Genomic DNA, 7,137 nt, shown 5'->3' with positions numbered 1-7,137 from the left:
TAATTTGTCTAGAGAGGTAACATATATCACAAGACAACAAAGATTTATGGTTATTATTGATAAAAGGGAATTGTCTACTAATAAATGTTAAAATAGAATAAGAGGCATGTCTAAATCTTAAATTCCATAGGGTAGTGTTATTAAAAGGTGTAGCATTGTTATGAAAAGAAAAAGAACTTGATGTAAAATGAATTGGTTGTCACAAGTTCATCATAAACATCCCTGGTTGTAATCTAGTTGAACCAATAATCTTGTTAGTAATGCTTTTCAAAATAAGACACCGGTGTTTAGAAAATATTAAATGGCATTGTGAACATTGAATTAGTTTGTTAACATATATTAGGTTCACATGGAATTGAGGAACAAATAACACATTAGTTAATACAAGAGATTTGTTAAGGGTAATTGTATGAGAAATAGTGCTGGAAACTTTACTACCATTAGGCAAAGTAATTAGCATAGGTTATTTACATTTGTATGTATTGAAATTGCTCATATTGTAATTGATGTGAACCGTGGCTCTAGTATCGACTGAGAATGTATTTTACCTGATGAAGAAGCAGGCATAGTAATGTTAACTACTTAATTTGCAGCATGATTTTGTTCTAGTTTGGATTGATTGAGAAGATCCAGAGTTCCTTGAATTTCCTCTTGTATAAAAATCTTATCACCTTCTTATGTTTGGTTGATCAATACAAGAGTTTGCATAAGTGTGTTCTTCACTGCCTAGAAGGAAACTAGTGGCATGGGTTGTCATTCTACTAGGTTTGTTAGGTTGAAAACATGAGGGTCTCCATGTTTAAGAAAACATATTTCTATGGTATGATTAGTCCATCACAAAAAGATACAAAATATATTTGTTGAATTCCTACCTATTCCATTTTATCTACCACCTATCCCCTTACATGTGTAAATATTTCTTTCTCTGAAATTGGAACTATTTCCTACACTTCCATTTTTGTATTGATATTCATTTCTAGAGTTTATAGACATTAGTCTACCATATGGTTCAAGGCTCGTAAGGATTAAATTGTTCAACTATCTCTTTTGCTTCATGAGCATTGAGAAGACCTTGGTAATAGTTGGTAGGGGATCAATCAACATAATTTGGGAATATACATGAGCATGTTGCCCATTCAAGCCCTTAAAGAATCTAATAACATAGTCTTGCTTCTATAATTCGTTACAGATTGAATTGCACCACAAGTGTAGGGGTTAGTGCACATGTAGTTCTTAATTGGTCTAAAATTCTCTATTTCCTCCCATATGGGCTTTAATTGGGTGAAGAAATTAGATATAATGAGGTTGCCTTGATTCAAATGGTAAAACCCCTCTTGTAATTCAATAATGCGAAAGATATCCCCTTCGAAATACCTATTTTGCTAGTCTTTCCATACCTCGACAAGTGAATGGATCCAAAGAATCAATTTTGCAATGGATATTATGGATTCCTCTATTTAATGTTGAATCCAAGATAGCACCATTGTGTTGCATCTTATCTAGTGATCATGCAGAGGATCATCAACAATTGGTTGTGTCAAACTTCCATCAATAAATCTGATATTGTTCTTGGATTGAAATGTTAACTTGAAGGCTCATGCCTATGAGTGATAATTTCTCTCATTCAACAAAATGGTAACAAGAACTAGAATGAGGCTTTCACTGAAGTGAAGGAAATAGCGTTTTGTTGGATTTGTGTGGAAATCAGAACTGATTTGGATTGACATTTTGAAGGAAATGAAGAAGAAGAAAGAAGTGAATCAATCGAGGATATATTAAGGAGAAAAGGAAGAAAGCACGAGAGTGGGGATATATTAGAGTTGATGTTGTGATATCATCTTAATTTCGAATAAACATGGAGAGTAAAAGGAGAAGAAGAAAAGTAAAACGAAAAAAATCTTATTCATAGAAGTGAAGTTGATTGTACAAAGGCTTGCTTTTTTATGTAACCAGAAAAAGCAAGTCTAAAACTAACTTAATAAACTAAAAAAAATAGTAAAAAGGAAAAGTAATAGTTACGACTCACTAAAGGGTAACGAAAATGGGCTTAAGAAATAAGGCCCAATGTTGAAATAAAATGAAAAAAAGAAAAAACTTGTGGCCTTCTGGCTCTGCAACTAAAGGACAAAGGAAGAAGACAACAATGACTATGGACAATTCTGAACTTGTAATTTTAACACTAATTTCATTGTACGTATGGATCTTCTTTCATAAAATAGAAACAAACAAATACAAATGAGTTAAGAGAGATAAAAAGTTTTCACAAACTTGTTTAATAAACTAAATGGGAGAGTTTTCATTTATTTGTAGCTACATTTAGGTAATTCTTATTATCAATAAGTCACAATATAAGAGAGAATAATTATTTGGACTAAGTTAGTTTTATTTTATTTGAATTTATTATAATTTATGTTTATTTTGTTAGTTATTATTTAAGGTTATTATCCTATCATGTGCAACAGCTTTTATCGATATAATAAATTGTTTGGACTATTTTATGCTTTATTATTTGACTAATCTTTACCATCATAAATTTCTATATGGTATCATAGCGGTTTTACCCTCCGTAACTTGTTTGGTCACTATCGCATCTCGATTTTTGGCTGCGCACCTCTTTGGAGTCGACACTATATTTTTTAGGTTGAAACATAGAAAAATATATTTTTAGCCCATTTTGGAGGTGACTAGTCTTTTAAGTTAACGATTTGGGTTCAAGAGTTGGTTATAGATCATGGAATGTATTAGCACCTTATCCGCTCATACTAAGATAATATCATCACTAAATGCATGGATTATTTTATACCCTAAAAATTGTTTGATTATTTTATTATTAATAAAAGGGAAAATATTATTTATTTTTTGTTGTGTCTGACAAGATAGGTTCTTACTCTTACGTATCCCTATGAGTAATAGGGAGTACGTAGTTCTTTGTAAAAAAAGTTTTGTTGGTTGGATTTTATTTTGAAGAAGGTTTAACTTTAATTTGTGATTCCAACTTAAATTAGTGAAGTATAACTCTCATGCTCGATACCACATCTCATATTAAGTAGAAAAAAACTTATGAAAATTTCACCATTTTATTGCAAAAAAATATTTTTAATATCACACAACTCTAATAAATTCCTGACCAATTTTAAGAAAGTGAAGTGTATCTCTTGTGTCCAAGACTGCATCATATCTAAAAATTGTCATCAATATATTTCAAATATTTCATTAATTTTTGTTTATATTAGGAGATTCATTACTAGCATGTTAATATGCAGTGCATGGATGCCTGAGATGCAAAAGATCAAAGTGCACAACCCAAAATTCTTCCTTTGCTTCTGTGTAGGTCGACGGTGTTATAGGGTGAAGGAGAGATACTTCATGTCATGACTGCTCAATGGTAGATATTTTGATATATTTTTTGTGTTAGGTGTTCTAAATTTTTCTAGCTTTTTTGGGTTAGATTTTTGGTATTGGAGATTGTGTTGGAGATCGTTTTCTAATGACAACTTAGGGGTAGTACCATAGATGTTAGTGGTATAGGTAACCTATTGTAGTATGACACATGGACTTTTGTTTAGTTAACCGATGCTTATGACTCTCCTCATTCTCTCTTTAATTCTTTCCTATAAATTGTCAACTCTTTCACCTAAATGCTTCCCATATGCACTACCATGAACAAGGCTGCTTTGGGACACCTCTTCACATCCCATTGATTCTTTATTTAGAAGGTTAAAGTTGGATTGAAACTTCATATCCAAGGTCAAGTGGTGTTTTATTGCAAATCTAAGAAATGTTCCTTCTTCACCTTTGCCACCTTCCACCGCACAGCAAAGCCCATATCCAGCAAGCAAGTCATGCATTATCACAATGAAATTAATCTCAATTACGAATTCAGGAAAGAATAAAGATGTTTTTTCAGAATAAAGGGATCACTAATACAACCAAATCTCTTCAAGTAAAATTATTCCAAGAAGGTGATAGCTCACTTGAGTTTTGATAGGTGTGGTTATGCTAAGATGTTGAGTTTGCAGAAAACAATGGCTGCATGGATGAAACATGTGCTTTATGCTCAGGGATGGCAATAAAAATCGAACCCGTGGGTACCCGCCCGAACCGAACCCGAATTTAACGGAGAAATCCGATGTGATTGGATTAGGGTTTTACCCGAGTTTAAATTTCGGATTTGGGTTCAGGTTTGGTATAGCAAAGATTCTAACCCGAACTCGCCCCGAAGTAAGGTAATTCAATTTAAAATTGAAATTTCTATCAGTTGCCAATTGTTTTTAATTTCTAATTTTACTTTACATACTATTGGATCTTCAAACACAAAAGAAATGAAATAATACAAGAGAAAATAGAAATGTTAGAGAAAAATTATACGAAAATAATATCATATTTTCTTTAATACTTTATCATATTTGGGTTTTTTTGGGTTCGGGTTACCCGAAACATCATGGGTTCGGGTATGATATTTTTGTTTTCAACCCCGTTGAGTTTGAGTTCGGGTTCGGGTTTTGAATTTCGAGTTCGGGTTTGGGTATGTGCAAACCCGACCCCAATCCGCCTGGTTGCCATTCTTATTTCTGCTTGATTGGAAATTACATGCTCTGCGTCTTTGTTGCAGCAAGTATGTTCAGAAGATAGCTTATGATTAACAACATCAAATGGGAAAATATGTATATGGTGAGTGCATATGGGAACCATTTAGGTGAAGGAGTTCATATGGTGAGTGCATATGGGAACCATTTAGGTGAAGGAGTTCATAATTTTGAGGTAAGAATTGAAGAGGAAAAAAACTATGTGTCATATTATTATAGATTAACTATATCAGTATTCACTAACATCTAAGACATTGTACCTAAGTTTTGTCCTTTGCTAATATCTCTTTGTGTGGTAGGGATTTGTTGGATTTTTTTAGATTTTTCTAGTTTCTTTTTTGTTTGAGAGGATAACATTATCAAAATATTTTTTTGCTATCTTTTGGAGGGGTTACAACCACCAAAGTATTTGTTGCTATTTTTTAGAGAGAGTCTCTCATTTTGTCTAATCCCCTATTTACCATCAATATTTTGGAAAGAATTAAAGAGAGATATTCCCTCTCACAATATTAATACCCTTTTTTAAATTAAAAATACGAATTTAATTGATATGAATTAAAAATTGATATGAATTTAATTGATATGAAAAATTGATATGAATTAAAATTGATATTCCCTCTCACAATATTAATCCCCTATTTATCATATTAAAAAATGCACCTCAATTAAATTGATATGAATTTTTTTTCAATTGATTAGCATACTTTTATATTACAGTCCTTGATTTATTCTTTTGATCAAATTTCTAAAGATTTTATTTTTTATCAAAGTAATTTATTCAACTTAATCAAATTGATATGAAAATTATTTGATTTGATCTAGTTGCATATTTTCATATCGCAATCTTTAAATTATTTGTTGATCGAGATTTGATGAAAGCAAATCACTAAAGATTAAATTTATATCATAATACATTTTTTGTCAGAATTTCATTTTTTGAATAAGTATATTTCTTTTTTAGCGGACAAAATTGAGTATTCATAGTCACATTTTGTTACTGATGTGTCGAAAAGTTAGAACTCTAATTAGTCATCTCTCTTTGTTGTCTCATGTTTTCGTTCATATTCATTCATTTTTGTCTCAACCTCAATTCAATATTACATACAACAGTTGTCCAAATACACAAACATCAACATGCTCCAATATAATAATTCACTTTATTTCTTTATTATATGTATGTATATGATAATCTTCATACCATCCACCTTCTCTCGTTAACGAATTATGTTACTAGAGACTTATTTTCCCACCAACGATCATTCTGGTGATGATTATGTTATTATATTCTATTATCACCTACGTTTATTTTGGTGATGCCTTTTCTCTCATTAACGAGTTATGTTAGTAATGATTTCTTATGGTGATTATATAATTGGTTTATCGTCCCACCGACAATCATTTTGGTGGTGCCTTTTGTTTGTTTGATGAATTATATTAGCAATGACTTTTTCACATAAACAATATTTTGGTGTTTTGATCATATATATGGATTTTGAAGTTCACATCACATTTCAACAATTTTTATGGAGCTCGTGATTATTTGATTATTTTCATTTTTAAAAGAATTGTTCTAAACAAGCTTACAACTTATTAAACTTTAGCTTGATGACATAATAGAATATTATCAAGTTATTTTAGTTTCATTTTATTTGAATTCATTTATAATTTATACAATTCATATTCTCTCGTTTTATTTGAATTATTAATATAACTCTTTTTATTTGAATGAGATGATATCCTTAGTATACCAAAAAAAGAAAAAAAAGTGAAAAGTTAAAAGATCATTTTTTAAAGACAAAATCTTAGTTTCCCTTGTATTAAACAATGCCTTAAAACATTTGCTAAAAGTATAAATTATATTATCAAATTATTTCCTCTTTCTCAAAACCAGTGGCTAAAAGTATAAAAAACTTATGGAAGTTTGATGTATAATTTTCGGTCAAAATAATTAATGTGATTAAGTATAAGAATAGTCTACGGTCATTTCAAATTACATGTTCTAATGAGAATGGGTTTTCGATTTGATTATTCCTTATTCACCCACTTGTCTTCTTATGTTAGCTCTAATTAATAATATTCCATCTTTGAAAAGAAAAATTCACCTTTTACAACAACTTTCTATAAATTGTATAGCCTGTTTTAGTTTTTATACTATTCTATCTTGATATTTTGGAAATTTAATATTATCATGTCCTAATTTACTTGATCATATTTATTAATTTTTAATTTATGCCTCTCTTCATACACCAATATTCAATTAACTTTATTTTATATCTTTCAATAAGAATATAATTAAAAAACTTATGGAAGTTTATGGTCAAAATAGTTAATGTGATTAATTATTATAAAATAATATAAGAATATCCCTGTTAAAATAAGTCATTTTTTAATATTTAATTATTCCTTAATATATTAAACAATAATAGAAAACCACATACTTTTTTTATAGGAAAGTAGTAACAAACATGTGATCTAATGGTATAAGACTCTACCATATTCCTAGAACGATCAAAATGTGAAGACTTCGATTCTTATGAGCGATAATTGTTGG

The sequence above is a fragment of the Lupinus angustifolius genome, unplaced genomic scaffold, assembly GCF_001865875.1.
Source record: "Lupinus angustifolius cultivar Tanjil unplaced genomic scaffold, LupAngTanjil_v1.0 Scaffold_134_32, whole genome shotgun sequence".
NCBI classification, from domain to species: domain Eukaryota; kingdom Viridiplantae; phylum Streptophyta; class Magnoliopsida; order Fabales; family Fabaceae; genus Lupinus; species Lupinus angustifolius.
The sequence above is the reverse complement of the archived record's forward strand: the minus strand, read 5'-3'. Positions refer to the sequence as shown.